The 16,413-nt window shown below is 43.9% G+C and overlaps 1 protein-coding gene across 5 annotated transcripts in view; it reads right to left on the bottom strand.

The window, feature by feature from the left end:
- The window catches only part of FHIT (fragile histidine triad diadenosine triphosphatase), a 1,048,842-nt gene that overhangs the window by 311,022 nt on the left and 721,407 nt on the right, over nucleotides 1-16,413 (bottom strand). The gene's annotated exons all lie outside the window — the stretch shown is intronic.

Raw genomic sequence — 16,413 nt, 5'->3', positions numbered from 1 at the left:
ATATATATGCTTTCGTAGATTTTCACGGGTACAGGAATGCAGGTTTTGGTGTCCTCGGGTGTCTTCCCGTGTAAAAGTTGGGGTGTCTAGGCGACGTTTCGACGAGGTCTCACTCGTCATCTTCAGGCTGGTGCTTTCGGCTTCTTGTTACTGGAACAGAGCGGGATCTCAATGTTTGAGTTCCTATAAATACTGTAGAGGGGGTGTGGTGTCTAGCCTCCAATGTTCTGGGCAGAGAGGAAGTTCCCAGGCTAGTGTGCCTTTTCTTCTTTTGTTCCTTAATTACTTGAGAGATACCTTGAGTGATTTCTTGAGTGATATCCTGAGTACCACTTAGGTGGGTCATTAGGTGTGGATTAGTTGCTAAAGTCTTTGTGTCTTGACCTCTTGAACTTTGTGAAGAGTTTTCCTGAGAAGATGGCTGTATTGCACTTAGTTGTGCTTTGGCTTGGCTTCGTGTATAGGGGCGAGCTGTGGTTTTGTGGCTTGTGTCAGCCAGATCTGTGTAGGGATTGCAGGGGGGTGCAGCATCCGGAGGTGCCACCATGGATTGGCTACTGGATGGTGTCAGTAATTCATCTGTGGAGAGGGTCTGGGTTTGGGTCTGGTGTGGTTGATTGGTGTTGGCGTTCTGTGTGCCTCTGGATCTGGTGTCAGTTTTTGTGGGGAGGGCTAATTTCCAGATGTCTGGCAAGCGGGATGTGTCGTCACGCTTGTTCATGTTGTGAGGGTGTTTCTCTATCTCGATGGCTTCCATGATTATTCTCTTGTGGTGATGTTCCGTGTTAAAGAGCAATTTGGAATCTGCAAAATTAATTTCGTGTCCTGTTTCTTTCATGTGTTGGAAAAGAGAGGAAGTTTTTTCTTCTTTTTTGACGGCATTCTTGTGTTCTGCGATACGTGCATTTATTCGTCTGTTTGTTTGTCCAATGTACGTGGCTGGGCAGACTTTGCAGGGTATTTCATAGATCCCTTGGTTTTCCAACTGGATTTTATCCTTGGGGTTTCTGAGGATATTGGCTATTTTTTGGTTGGTGCAAAAGGCTGTTTTGATATTGTGTTTATGGAGGATTTTGCTAATTTTATCTGTAGTGCCCTTGATATAAGGAAGGAGGGCCATGCCATTGTTTTCTTCTGTGTCTTGGTTTTTGGGGGGTGTTTCCTTTTGGATTAGCTTCGTAATCCTGTTTTGCTGGTATCCATTGGCAATTAACACATTTGAGAGATTCTGTAACTCAGTTGTCAAGTGGTCTTTGTCAGCCAGGCGTTTGGTTCTGGAGATGAGAGTCTTGGCTACGGAGTTTATTTGTGCAGGGTGGTGGTGTGATTGTGCATGTAAGTAGCGGTTGGTGTGTGTTTTTTTCTGGTAGATAGTGTGTCCTAGGGAGCCATCAGGTTTTTTGTAGATTAGGACGTCAAGGAAGGGAAGTTGGTTGTTGGCTTCTATTTCCATAGTGAATTGTATTTTGGGGTGTAAGTTGTTGAGATGTGTGAGGAAGCTATCCAGTTTTTCCTTCCCGTGTGGCCAAATTACAAAGGTGTCGTCAACATATCTGAGCCAAAGTTTGGGTTTGTGTTCTGACTTGTCTAAAGCATTGGTTTCAAAGTGTTACTTACATGCACAATCACACCACCACCCTGCACAAATAAACTCCGTAGCCAAGACTCTCATCTCCAGAACCAAACGCCTGGCTGACAAAGACCACTTGACAACTGAGTTACAGAATCTCTCAAATGTGTTAATTGCCAATGGATACCAGCAAAACAGGATTACGAAGCTAATCCAAAAGGAAACACCCCCCAAAAACCAAGACACAGAAGAAAACAATGGCATGGCCCTCCTTCCTTATATCAAGGGCACTACAGATAAAATTAGCAAAATCCTCCATAAACACAATATCAAAACAGCCTTTTGCACCAACCAAAAAATAGCCAATATCCTCAGAAACCCCAAGGATAAAATCCAGTTGGAAAACCAAGGGATCTATGAAATACCCTGCAAAGTCTGCCCAGCCACGTACATTGGACAAACAAACAGACGAATAAATGCACGTATCGCAGAACACAAGAATGCCGTCAAAAAAGAAGAAAAAACTTCCTCTCTTTTCCAACACATGAAAGAAACAGGACACGAAATTAATTTTGCAGATTCCAAATTGCTCTTTAACACGGAACATCACCACAAGAGAATAATCATGGAAGCCATCGAGATAGAGAAACACCCTCACAACATGAACAAGCGTGACGACACATCCCGCTTGCCAGACATCTGGAAATTAGCCCTCCCCACAAAAACTGACACCAGATCCAGAGGCACACAGAACGCCAACACCAATCAACCACACCAGACCCAAACCCAGACCCTCTCCACAGATGAATTACTGACACCATCCAGTAGCCAATCCATGGTGGCACCTCCGGATGCTGCACCCCCCTGCAATCCCTACACAGATCTGGCTGACACAAGCCACAAAACCACAGCTCGCCCCTATACACGAAGCCAAGCCAAAGCACAACTAAGTGCAATACAGCCATCTTCTCAGGAAAACTCTTCACAAAGTTCAAGAGGTCAAGACACAAAGACTTTAGCAACTAATCCACACCTAATGACCCACCTAAGTGGTACTCAGGATATCACTCAAGAAATCACTCAAGGTATCTCTCAAGTAATTAAGGAACAAAAGAAGAAAAGGCACACTAGCCTGGGAACTTCCTCTCTGCCCAGAACATTGGAGGCTAGACACCACACCCCCTCTACAGTATTTATAGGAACTCAAACATTGAGATCCCGCTCTGTTCCAGTAACAAGAAGCCGAAAGCACCAGCCTGAAGATGACGAGTGAGACCTCGTCGAAACGTCGCCTAGACACCCCAACTTTTACACGGGAAGACACCCGAGGACACCAAAACCTGCATATATATATATATATATATATATATATATATATATATATAGTTTTAAAAAATCTTCATTGGACTAGATGACCCTCAGGATTCCTTCGAATTCTACAGTTCTATGATTCTATGACAATAGCAGAGGGGACTAAGTCATAGAATCATAGAATCATAGAATTGCAGGTATAGAAGTCCAACCAACTTCTCCTTTAAAACCACCAATGAAAGAGAGTCTTCCATCTTCTAATAAACCTTCTGTGGTATTCACATGCTGGATCTCGGCTACTGTTTTGTTTCTAAATGGCTAAAGACATCACATTTTATTTTGTTAAGGTTTTTCAGAAACAGATATTTACACAACTGTTCTTGGAACAAAAACAGTTGAGAATTTTATGTGGATATTAAACGAGTGGGGAAGGGGGATCTATACTACTGATTTAGCAAAGGTACCAATGCACCTTTCATTTAACTCATCCCCTTCATTGAAGAAGAAAAAGTTAGCATGTAGTATGCAAACACGAATGCTAATTAAACACTCACAAATTTGTCCTTTTTGAGCTATTGTAGCCAACCCCCAGAGATCTTTCTTGTTCTAGCAATGCTCTCCTGCAAGGCACTCAGGTACCAGAAACCCGCGAGTTACTGCAATTCCCATTAAGTTCTCTAAAACAATAACAATTAACGAAGAACAGAAACATGCTTTCCATATGGCAATACGCAACCCCAAGAGCAAAACAAGTTTCCTTTTACGGAACTCCCCACAGACAGCTCATTCACCTTGTAAAGGTAATTAACAATGACAAAACCTGAGCCAACTTGCTTAAAAGTATATTCTTTTACAGTGCATCTTCCTTTTAATAGTACAAAATTGGATGTGATCACCATGAGAAATATGAAAGCATCCTCATCCTTGGGAGATGGATTCCCCTCCCCTTCCTAAAGTCATATCCTTTAACTTGTTATATGACTCTTAGAAGTCAAGCTTTAAACCTCACAAGGCTCTGCTTGATATTTGCTGTGTTCAACAGGGATGCTCAAAACACCCCTCTCCTAAGAAACACTGTTAGAGTTATTGAAACTTTTTTATTTCCATGAAATTCCTCAGTTTTTTCATCTCAGGGGATGCCTCCAAATCTGCCTCAAATTTCTGCTTCTAGAAAAGAAAAAAAACAGTAGCAAGGAGGTCTGAGCCAAAACATCCTGCTTTGCCAAACTTGTTGACAAGTTATAATCATGTGTGTGTTTGTCACAGTTTGAGGAATTTTGGGAGGTGCCCACAAACACGATTGAAGTACAGTGGTACCTCAGGTTAAGTACTTAATTCGTTCCGGAGGTCCGTACTTAACCTGAAACTGTTCTTAACCTGAAGCACCACTTTAGCTAATGGGGCCTCCTGCTGCCGCCACGCCGCCAGAGCACGAATTCTGTTCTCATCCTGAAGCAAAGTTCTTAACCCGAGGTAATATTTCTGGGTTAGCGGAGTCTGTAACCTGAAGTGAATGTAACCTGAAGTGTATGTAACCCGAGGTACAACTGTATTTGTCTCCTGAGACAGACAGATGCCAATCAACCAAGGCTTTTAATTATTTCTAAAGGTTTAAATTACTTTTCTTTTTTTACTGTGTTAATTAATAATTTAAGTATTTCTTGTAAACCACTTAGAGGTCTTATTACAATCAAACGGTATATACATTTTGTTAAATAAATAACTAGTAAGAAGCCGTGGTGTTTATGTTCATTCCTATCAGTTTTCAACATGAACAATGGCTCACTTGCAGTCTTTTAAACGGAGAAGAATTGTGTGAGTTGTCTCCCTCACCAATAAAATAAAATAAAATAAAAAATCCACAGCAGAGTGTTTTTCTAAGGGGAAAAGCTGAGCTTGAGCTGAACAGGAATGAATGAGTGACACAGGACAGAAACGCTTTTTGCTTCAAGGCTCCGGCCTATCACTGGTTGCAAAAGCTCTTTTATTAAATGCCATTCACATGGCCTAGATAAAATGTTGGCAGGGTATTCACCCTCCCTGCTAGAATGCTATTTGATGACAGAGAAATAATTGATGGCAGAGAAATAAAGCACATCTCATTTGCTGTCACAAAATAAAGTGTTTAATTTTCTATAGCTGCAAAAATAGTTGCATGATTATGTAACTGATTATACAAACACACAACCTCTATATCTATATATGCATTTTGATAAATAAAAAGGAACTCATACACTTCTATGGAAGGGAACAAGGCAAGCCACTGAATTTCACCTAACCCCCCCCCCAAAAAAAAAAAAACAACACAAATATTTTGTGTTAGAGAAACATCCAAGGAATTCTTGGATAGCCAAAATGAGTTTTGATAAAGTTGACAAAATTTAGAGTACTGTTTTGGGGAGACAGGGGATGGGCAGGTGTAGGGGATTCCCTGGTCCTGAATGGGGTAACTGTGCCTCTGAAGGACCAGGTGTGCAGCCTGGGAGTTATTTTGGACTCACAGCTGTCCATGGAGTTGCAGGTCAATTCGGTGTCCAGGGCAGCTGTTTATCAGCTCCATCTGGTATGTAGGCTGAGACCCTACCTGCCTACGGACTGTCTCGCCAGAGTGGTGCATGCTCTGGTTATCTCCTGCTTGGACTACTGCAATGCGCTCTATGTGGGGCTATCTTTGAAGGTGACCTGGAAACTACAACTAATCCAGAATGCGGCAGCTAGACTGATGACTGGGAGCGGCCGACGAGACCACATAACACCATTCCTGAAAGACCTATATTGGCTCCCAGTATGTTTCCAGGCACAATTCAGTGATGGTGCTGACCTTTAAAGTCCTAAATGGCCTTGGCCCAGTATACCTGAAGGAGCATCTCCACCCCCATCGCTCTGCCTGGACACTGAGGTCCAGCTCCGAGGGCCTTCTGGCGGTTCCCTCACTGTGAGAAGCAAGGTAACAGGTAACCAGGCAGAGGGCCTTCTTGGTAGTGGCACCCGCCCTGTGGAACGCCCTCCCATCAGATGTCAAGGAAATAAATATCTGACTTTTAGAAGTTATCTGAAGGCAGTCTCATTTGGGAAAATTTTAATGTCTGATGTTTTACAATTTTTATATGCTGTAAACCACCTAGAGTAGCTGGGGAAACTATTATTATTATTATTATTATTATTATTATTATTATTATTATTATTATTATTATTATTATTATTCTGCAGGTGCACCATGGCGTTTCTTCTCTCTGTGCTCCTCCCAGTGGTCATTTGTCCTCTGGTCACTGCTATGGATTCACATAGCTATATGAACTTGTCTAATCCCCTCTCAAAGTCTTCCAAATTGACAGCCATCTTGTCACACTGTCATCTCTCCATGCTCTCAGCATAGGTCTTTCCCATCACTTGGTCTTTTCAAGCTGGAGATGCCGGCTACCTCCTGAATACAAAGTGTGCGTTCTGTCACTGAGCTATGGCCCCCTCACCTGCACAGGCATATATTGCAAGACAATACAGTAGCAGGCCTAAGGCTCAGGCAGTCACAGAAAACAGGAGAGGTGTGCAATAGGTTACATCTCTGGGGAAGCCATTCAAGTTCGGAGCTGGCTTACCTGACAGTTTAATTAACATAACTGTAGAGAGTTCAGACGCATGCACTCAGACCATGAAGATTCCAGAGAAATAGGAAATGTAATGCAATGGGAAAAGGTAATACAGGGTTGTCACTCAGCTAGTCTTGGAGGCGAAAAAATAAAATAAAATAAGACCCAACAAGTATTACACAGTAGCAACCTTCTGAAAGTTATGCCCTTGTCTTTTCAAAGGCTTCTCTGGTATAATCTGTCAGTGCACTGATTCCTAAGTGATATATCAACAATCACATTTACGCCATACACAGGTTATTCCCTGGAGCTAATGCTTTATTTTTAACAATATTCTCAAAGCCTACCATTAAATAAAGGAGAGCTGTCTACTGCAGCTTGCATGTTTCATATATTCTCAGCGTGCTGTCCACTGAGCTCAAATCAAGCGAAATCTCCATTGGCATAAACAGCCAGCTTCAGAGCAACAGCACCTAGTGGGCTTGCTTATACTGTCAAGACTGCACAATCCAGCGGGAAACAGCGGGATGTGCCTCCAGGGGCAGAGCCAAATGGCCACAGAATCACAGGCTATTGGGAGCATATTGCACCCATCTGCACTGAAGATAGGGCCTTCTCTGTGGTGGCACCCTAATGAGGGAATGTCCCTCCCCACCAGCCAAGGCATACCTGGCACCAGCACTTGGGTGTCAGGCAAAGATCCTTCTCTTTGTGAGTGTTTTGTTCTCACTGCAAAGGATATATCCAAATTTTACAGCTGCCACCACCCAACCCGACTGCCTACTACTGACCTCCACTGTGACTTTAACAAGTTTAGCAGGGGTCCAAAACCTCTGGAGACTTTTGCTTCCCTTCCCCCCCCCCCCAATGACAAAAACACCCACCCTTTTTTCACCACCTGCAAATGAGCTGGTGGTCATTTGGTCGGGGGTGTTCCATGCATGCTAATGTTACTTAGACAATGAACTTCTTCAGTGCCTTGTTCTTTATTTTGATGTATTGCTGATGCAAAGTTGCTGCTATATTGCTGTTTCTCTAGGTAGTTGCAAACTACCTAGAGTGCAAGGTTTCGTATGAAGGCAACGCACAAATAAATTTATTGATGAACTGAAGTGATTGGTGGCAAAATAGAAAAAAATAAAAATAGGAACACAGTAATCAGATCATCTGACTCTGTAGTGTTTACACTTATTGGCAGCGACTGTGTAGGATTTTAGACAATAGTCTGTCTCCCTCTCTCCCCGAGATCTACCTGGAAATGCTGAGGACTGGTCCTAGGGTCTTCTGAATGCAAAACATGAGATTATTGCTTCCCTGATTAGGACGGCCTCTTAAATATTCCCAAATTAGTCTATATTTCTAACTGTAAGGCAGTTTCCATTCCTGGTTTGTCCGTGTATGTGTTTTTACTGTTCTTTCGATGCTGTTTTTAATGAATGGCCATCTTACATTTTATGAATTGTATTTTACCTTGGTTGTTTTCTTTTTTAATCAATAACACATCAGTCACCTCAGAGTTATGACTTCAAGGTTGTTGACCTCACGTTACAATTCCTGTCCGTTCAAGAAGAGAAATAAATACAGTGCATTTCAACCACACAGTGTTGCTGATGGATTGGTTTATAAGCGATTCTGTTTCTCTACGGAACTGTGTATTGCATTCACTATGAACAACCACTATCCCGTTGATTTCATTCTGCAACGTAAGAGGTGCAAGTCAGAGGTTTAAGGTGATTTCTAGAGTTAGCTCTCAATAACCAACAGACTATACAGTGGTACCTCGGGTTACATACGCTTCAGGTTACAGACTCCGCTAATGCAGAAATAGTACCTTGGGTTAAGAACTTTGCTTCAGGATGAGAACAGAAATTGTGCTCCGGTGGTGCGGCGGCAGCCAGAGGCCCCATTAACTAAAGCGGTGCTTCAGGTTAAGAACAGTGTCAGGTTAAGAACGGACCTCCGGAACGAATTAAGTACTTAACCCGAGGTACCACTGTACAGACTTTAAAACGGTAGCAGGGAACATCAAGTCAGGGGGCTATGTGTCCTATTTTGCAGAAGATCATCCTCTCTTTCAAGCATTGTCAAGGGGGTAGTCCTCTATCTGAAGGAGCCCTCTATTCAAAGGGCAGAAAGATGAACCCGAGAGAGAGAGAGAGAGAGAGAGAGAGAGAGAGAGAGCGCAAAGCCTTGACACCCATAATCAAGATTGGAAAATGTTTATTGAAACTGTGTACAGTGGTACCTTGGGTTAAGAACTTAATTCATTCTAGAGGTCCATTCTTAACCTGAAACTGTTCTTAACCTGAAGCACCACTTTAGCTAATGGGGCCTCCCGTTGCGCCGCCACCGAGAGATTTCTGTTCTCATCCTGAAGCAAAGTACTTAACCCAAGGTACTATTTCTGGGTTAATGGAGTCAGTAACCTGAAGCACCTGTAACCTGAAGCGTCTGTAACCCAAGGTACCACTGTACACTTGAAACGTTGGCAACATTAATAGAAATTCAGCAGCGTAAATAACTTTTGATGGATGTAACAATGGAATACTGAATGGTTTAGTTCAGGGGTCGGCAACCCGCGGCTCCGGAGCTGCATGTGGCTCTTTTACACCTTTGCCGCGGCTCCGGGGCGGATACTAGCGAGGGGAGGAGGCGCATTGTGCGCCCCGACACTCCCCACTGTGGCGGGTGCTGTACTGGCTGTGACGTCGCATGGGGGCAGTGCGTGCGTTAGTCACGCACCATCCCGACGTCACCTTCCCACCCGCCCGCTCCATTGTAAGGGGCATGTATGCTGGTCACTGCATTGAAAGGGGGCATGTACGCTGGTCACTGTTTTGAAGGGGAGTGAAGAACACACACACACAAAGGTAACTTTTAAGGTTTATTTCTATGAGGAGGAGTAATTCTGAGGGGTCAAACAAAGAAATAATTAAAAAGTGACAAAAAAGTTATTTTTATAATGACGAGTTTTGCAGCTCCCAGTTTTTTTTTTCTTTGGAAACGGGTCCAAGTGGCTCTTTCTGTCTTAAAGGTTGCAGACCCCTGGTTTAGTTTATGTAAAATATGCAGGGATTTGTGTTATGAAAAATGAACTGTGGAAAGAGAAGAAGGGAAGTCACTGATATTTTAAGGTTGTTTAAATGAATATTCTAAATTGCAAAACAGAAAATTTAATTTAAAAAATTATTAAAAAGGGGGATGTAGCTTTTTGCACAAAGGTAAGAGTCACATCCATGAATCTACCCTCTTTTGCCTCTGGGCACAGGGAAAGACCACAGCGCAGTGGTAGAGCATGCATGCTGAAGGTCCCAATGCATGCTGAAGGTTCAATCCTCAGGAGAGCCAGTGTGGTGTAGTGGTTAAGAGTGGTAGTCTCGTAATCTGGGGTAACCGGGTTCGCGTCTCCACTCCTCCACATGCAGCTGCTGGGTGACCTTGGGCCAGTCACACTTCTCTGAAGTCTCTCAGCCCCACTCACCTCACAGAGTGTTTGTTGTGGGGGAGGAAGGGAAAGAAGAATGTTAGCCGCTTTGAGACTCCTTAAAGGGAGTGAAAGGCGGGATATCAAATCCAAACTCTTCTTCTTCTTCTTCAGTTCCATCTGAAACCCTTGGTCAAAGGCAGCTTCCCATGTTCCCCACCCGCCACTGGCACTCAGCCCCCAGAAGGTTCCTCCCAAAGGAATGTGGCCCTGAAGCTAACAAGTGGGGGGGGGGGGAATCCCCATCCCTGCTGTAAGATGACAGCACCAGAAAGTTGGGTTATTTTTTGTATCAAATTCCATGCATCTGCAGACATGAAATGGCTGCGCGTGTGTGTTTGTGCACCTTGCGAAAAAAAAACATACTAATCTATTATTCTAATGACTTTTTACAACAAGGCATACCACACGTTCTAATAAACACCAGCAGATTATTATAAATTAAATTCACTGACAGCAGAGACAGGAAACAAACATTTATAATGCCAGCAAAAAAAAAAAAAAGGCCCTTTTGCCTGTAACGTTACCCAGACTACTAAGTGTGCGGCTGTCAGAGCACCCGAGGATTCCAAAATAATTAGAAAGCCAAAGCAGAGTGGCTTTTAAAAAAGAATAATAATAATGAATAAATAAATAAATAAATAACGTGAGTGGAGAATACTAATTAACACTTAATAGCCAAGTGAAAACAGCATAACACCTTTTTCTTCAGCGGAAGGCACTGATTCCTGGCAGCTGCTATTAGGAATTCCCCCCCCCTTCCGCCCCGAATACTTCTGCAAACAGAGATCCCATTATTAACAATTTCTGTCATCCCTTAAGAGACTTCCGAAGGACAGATTCTGATACTTCTTTCCTTTCACATATTCAGTGCCTTTAGGCTGTGAACCTGAACACACATATAAGTGTGTAAGTCATATTGATCTCAATGGGGGAACTTGTAAAGAAGCAATCTGGTTTAAGATAGCAGCCCGAGGCACTGAAGATATTACATTTCTGTGGTGTTTATGTTTCCTCGCCTGTTGCAGGTGTTTCCTGGTGAGTGGTAACCAGTCAGAATCTGGAAGCGTAAGCTGGCAGCCTTTGCAAGTGCAAAGGGAGAAATTCTGAAGCACGGCTGAGTTTAAACAGAGATGTCTCTGCCATTGGGCAGAATGAGGCAGCTGCCTCAGGCAGCAGGCAGGGCTAGGAGAGGAGCTGCAGTGATGAGGTGTGTATACCAAGCAAACTGCCCCTGTCCTTCTTAAGATAACACTCAAGTGCAGTGGGTGACAATAGCAAGCAGAAATCAAGAAGAGAGGTTTGGTTAGAGGATTTTGCCGATTAAACACTAAACACAGAAAGGCGATGGCAAACCTAGACAGCATCTTAAAAAGCAGAGACATAACCTTGCTAACAAAGGTCCGTATAGTTAAAGCCATGGTTTTCCCAGTAGTGATGTATGGAAGTGAGAGCTGGACCATAAAGAAGGCTGATCGCCGAAGAATTGATGCTTTTGAATTATGGTGCTGGAGGAGACTCTTGAGAGTCCCATGGACTGCAAGAAAATCAAACCCATCCATTCTTAAGGAAATCAGCCCTGAGTGCTCACTGGAAGGACAGATCGTTAAGCTGAGGCTCCAATACTTTGGCCACCTCATGAGAAGAGAAGACTCCCTGGAAAAGACCCTGATGTTGGGAAAGATGGAGGGCACAAGGAGAAGGGGACGACAGAGGACGAGATGGTTGGACAGTGTTATCGAAGCTACAAACATGAGTTTGACCAAACTGCGGGAGGCAGTGGAAGACAGGAGTGCCTGGCGTGCTCTGGTCCATGGGGTCATGAAGAGTCGGACACGACTGAACAACAACAACAAATCTTGTTGGGAGGTGGGAGATTAAAAAAACAAGGAAGTCAACGTGTGCTAAAGGGTGGAAAGGAAACTGCAGAGAAGCTGGATGAATTCCTTGCATTTGCCTTTGTGACAGAAGATGTAGGTGTCTGAATTCACTTTTCGCAGGAGGAACTGGGACAAGTATCAGTGACAAGAGATTGCCACCAATTTAGGTGGTTTTAAAAGGGGATTAGACAAATTCATTGAGGATCGGGCTGTCAATGGCTACTAGCCAAGATGGCTATGTTCTACCTCCACTGACAGAGGTCTTCTTCTTCGGCGATCACTCGTAGTCCGTAGGTGACTGTAGAGGCCAATTCTGGATCCACATGTCTTTCCACAGTGGGGACACAGGTTTCCATGTGGGAGTTGATCACGGTGTGAATTTGCCAAGCCCGCCTTCCTCTTAGCATGTTTCTCCCTTGAGTCCTGAGTTCGAGTGTCTTCAAAGCCCATGACACCTTTGGTAAAGGCTGTTCTCCAATTGGAGCACTCGCAGGCAAGTGTTTCCCAATAGTTGGTCTTTATACTACATTTGCCTTAAGACAGTCTTTAAACCTCATTTGTTGGCCACCAGCATTACGATTTCCATTTTAAGTTTGGAATAGAGGAGTTGCTTTGGAAGATGATAATCAGGCATCCACACAACAAGACCAGTCCAACGAAGTTGATGTTGAAGAATCATTGCTTCGACGCTGGTGATCTTTGCTTCTTCCACTACACTGATATTAGTTCACTTCTTAGAATGCCTCTGAATGCTAGTTGATGGGAATTGCAAGTTGGGAGAACCTTTCTGTGCTCTGATTCTGCTTGTGGGCTTCCCTTAGGCCATGGGTAGACAACCTAAGGCCCGGGGGCCAGATCTGGCCCAATTGCCTTCTAAATCCGGCCCGTGGACGGTCCGGGAATCATCGTATTTATACATGAGTAGAATGTGTCTTTTTATTTTAAATGCATCTCTGGGTTATTCGTGGAGCCTGCCTGGTGTTTTTATATGAGTAGAATGTGTGCTTTTATTTAACATGCATCTCTGGGTTATTTGTGGGGCATAGGAATTCGTTCATTTTTTTCCCTTCAAAAAATAGTCCGGCCCCCCACAAGGCCTGAGGGACAGTGGACCGGCCCCCTGCTGAAAAAGTTTGCTGACCCCTGGCTTAGGCACATGTTGGGCTGTGTGAGAACAGTATGCTGGACTAGATAGGCTGGATCTAAAATGGCTCTTCTTATGTTCAAGATATGGAGGAAGAGGAGGAGGAGGAGGAGTTTGGATTTGATATCCCGCTTTATCACTATCCTAAGGAGTCTCAAAGTGGCTAACAATCTCCTTTCCCTTCCTCCCCCAAAACAAACAGTCTGTGAGGTGAGTGGGGCTGAGAGACTTCAGAGAAGTGTGACTGGCCCAAGGTCACCCAGCAGCTGCATGTGGAGGAGCGGAGACGCAAACCCGGTTCACCAGATTACGATTCTACCGCTCTTAACCACTACACCACACTGGCTCTCTATGTTCCTTGAATGGGCAGGAGGCTCAGACTAGAGAGGAATCTGCACAGTTGATTTAAAAACAGCTAGGACTGCGGCCAATACAGCTTGTCTATGTATGTGCTTCTCCCTCCCTTCCTCCCATACACCCATACATCCCTTCACGATTCTCATGACAACTGAATGCTTCATCCTAGCATCTTTTCCAATGTTAGCACAAGCTAGTGGCTTCCTTTCCCCACGACGGCATCACAAAAGGACCCCAAGATAATGAGAACAATTACCTTTTTTTTCATGACGCATGTGATAGCATTCTAGCCCAAAGCCCTTCTAGCTCATAGCATCGTCTCATTATGAAGATAACTACTTCAACCTCAGGGCATCGCTTTCATCCAGCTACGGTTTGAATAAGAAAAAAAAGCGCCACAATTTCCCTTCATTAAAATTCCCATCCGTCTTCAAAATGAATTTCATATTCTTGCAAAACAGCAGGAATTCATAGCAGAGAACACTTTGCGGCATCCTATCAAGAAAACAGTTGCTGGCAACTTCCCAGTGCTAGATGGCAAGATCCCACCTCGAATACAGGACTGAGTTTATCAATCCAGACATTCAAGTGTTTGCTGCACAAAAGCATGGGGTTTGGTCTCTAGCAGTTAATTGGGTGAAGGATGGCACCTGTCCCTTTCTAGCGAGTCTCTGGGCTTTATGACTGCAAAGAGCAGTCTGAAAATGTGTGCCCATTGTGTGCTAAATGCTCAAAAGTGTGTTTGCAGTGTATGTGTGGGGGGGGGTGTGATGGTGGCAGTTCAGATGCTGGACAGGTCTTTCAAATGACAAATCTTCACTTCCATACTAACATCCCTGCCTCTGATCCGGTCTCCTGCCCCACTATACTTCTACAGTATACTTCTACAGTGGTACCTCGGGTTAAGTACTTAATTCGTTCCAGAGGTCTGTTCTTAGCCTGAAACTGTTCTTAACCTGAAACACCATTTTAGCTAATGGGGCCTCCTGCTGCTGCTGGAACCAGGCAAAGGGCCTTCTCGGTGGTAGCGACCACCCTGTGGAACGCCCTCCCATCAGATGTGGAGTAAATAAACAACTATCTGACTTTTAGAAGACACCTGAAGGCAGTTTTTAATGTCTGATATTTTATTGCATTTTTAATATTTTGTTGGTAGCCGCCCAGAGTGGCTGGGGAAACTCAGCCAGATGGGCGGGGTATAAATATTATTATGACAGTGGTACCTCAGGTTAAGAACTTAATTCGTTCTGGAGGTCCGTTCTTAACCTGAAACTGTTCTTAACCTGAGGTACCACTTTAGCTAATGGGGCTTCCCACTGCCGCCACCGTGCGATTTCTGTTCTCATCCTGAACCAAAGTTCTTAACCCGACGTACTATTTCTGGGTTAGCGGAGTCTGTAACCTGAAGCATCTGTAACCTGAAGTGTCTGTAACCCGCGGTACCACTGTATTATTATTATTATTATTATTATTATTATTATTAAGACGAGGAGGCTCTGCCTGTGCTACTTTGGGTAGGCTAGCAGAAGTACCAGCAGACAGCTAGCAAAAAGAACAAGTACTGCTTCCTGGGCTTTTTCTGGTTCTCTGGTACCTTGACAAAATCCCTTCTTTGGCGCTCGAGGGATTCCCCATTCACTGCCACTTATCCACTCACGGTAAGACAGGTGACAGCTCCTCCTCCACCAAACAGAGTCCAGTGAGCTCACACAAGTGGTAAGCCATGGGAGACAAACATGGTGGGCAAATCCATGGAAGGGACAAGCCCACAGAGGAACTAGAGGAGGGCACCATGCTCAATGTCCCCTAGAACCTGCAGTCGGCCTGGACTGTGGTCCAGGTCTTCTGCACATGCACTGGCTTCTGGTTTCAACATCTAGTACATGCCCCTACAATGGAAGAGCCCCCCCTACAGCCTGCTGCCAGCCCCTCACCCTAGAAGTAGTTCCAGATTTTCCCCACCACAGGGAACCAGGAAATTACTGCATGTGTTGCTGTTGCTTTGTACCTTTGGCCCATTGTCCTATAACCTGCAGATAGCTATCATACAATCCCATGTTTCAAAGGACCTGGAGTTCACGAGATGGCCAACATTCACAAGGTAAAATTGACGGCACAATAAGGCGGTACTAACATTGTTTACATTCACTGCAACAGGGCCACATATTCCCTTTCCATATGCCTGAATTTGCCCTCTGCATCCTTTAGTCAACCTAAATGAAATGATCGTATTAGAGCCATCAGAGTAATGCTCTCTTAATGAACCATCAGAAGCTGACAAACACGCAGTCTGAATTGAGCTGAATTAGATCAAAAACTCTTAAAGTTCATTGCAATCGTCTTGGACTACTTGCTGTCATCTTTTCACTCAAACAAACTGCTTGTCTGAACACGCACAGTCAATTTCACACTTCTGAGAAATATTCTGGTAACAGAAGTGATAAACAAGTATGTCTGTCACATTAAAGTAACAAATTTAAAAATGGAGATAAGATGTTTCTATTTTTCTTTTCTTTTCTTTTTTTGGTTAAATATTGGTGGAGGGAGTTTCCACCCTCCAATGGTTTAAGTTATTTATTTATTGTTAAAATTAAGGTTGCTAACAATGTGAATCAGAAACAGTAATGGATGCACACAAGCACACAAAATTCATGACAATAACAACATACTAAAGCAGTCCTCCAAAACTAAAAAAGTAATAGTTTGTTTAGTGTTTTCCTCAAGGCCATCCCTGGATGAATTCCCTAAGCCTGTAAACCTCCAGATGCTGTTGGACTAGAACTTCCATAACACTTCCCTGAACTTCCCTGAACACTGGCTGGGGCTGAAGGAACTGGAGTCCAAAATACATTTGGAGACCCAGAGGTTCCCAACCCCATCCCAAACCAACAGACCAAAGCTAGTCAACATAATGCCCTCCAGATCTTGTCTGACTACAATTCCCAGCATCCTGGTCCATTGTCATGCTGGCTGGGGCTGATGAGATTTGTAGTCCAACAACAGGAGGCCACCATGTTTGTTATCACTGCTTTCCTATAGAAGATAAGTAAATATATCAACCCAGCTGCTAAAAAAAGTTT

The sequence above is a fragment of the Podarcis gaigeae genome (genome assembly GCF_964106915.1).
Source record: "Podarcis gaigeae genome assembly, chromosome: 2".
Taxonomy (NCBI): domain Eukaryota; kingdom Metazoa; phylum Chordata; class Lepidosauria; order Squamata; family Lacertidae; genus Podarcis; species Podarcis gaigeae.
The sequence above is the reverse complement of the archived record's forward strand: the minus strand, read 5'-3'. Positions and strand labels throughout refer to the sequence as shown.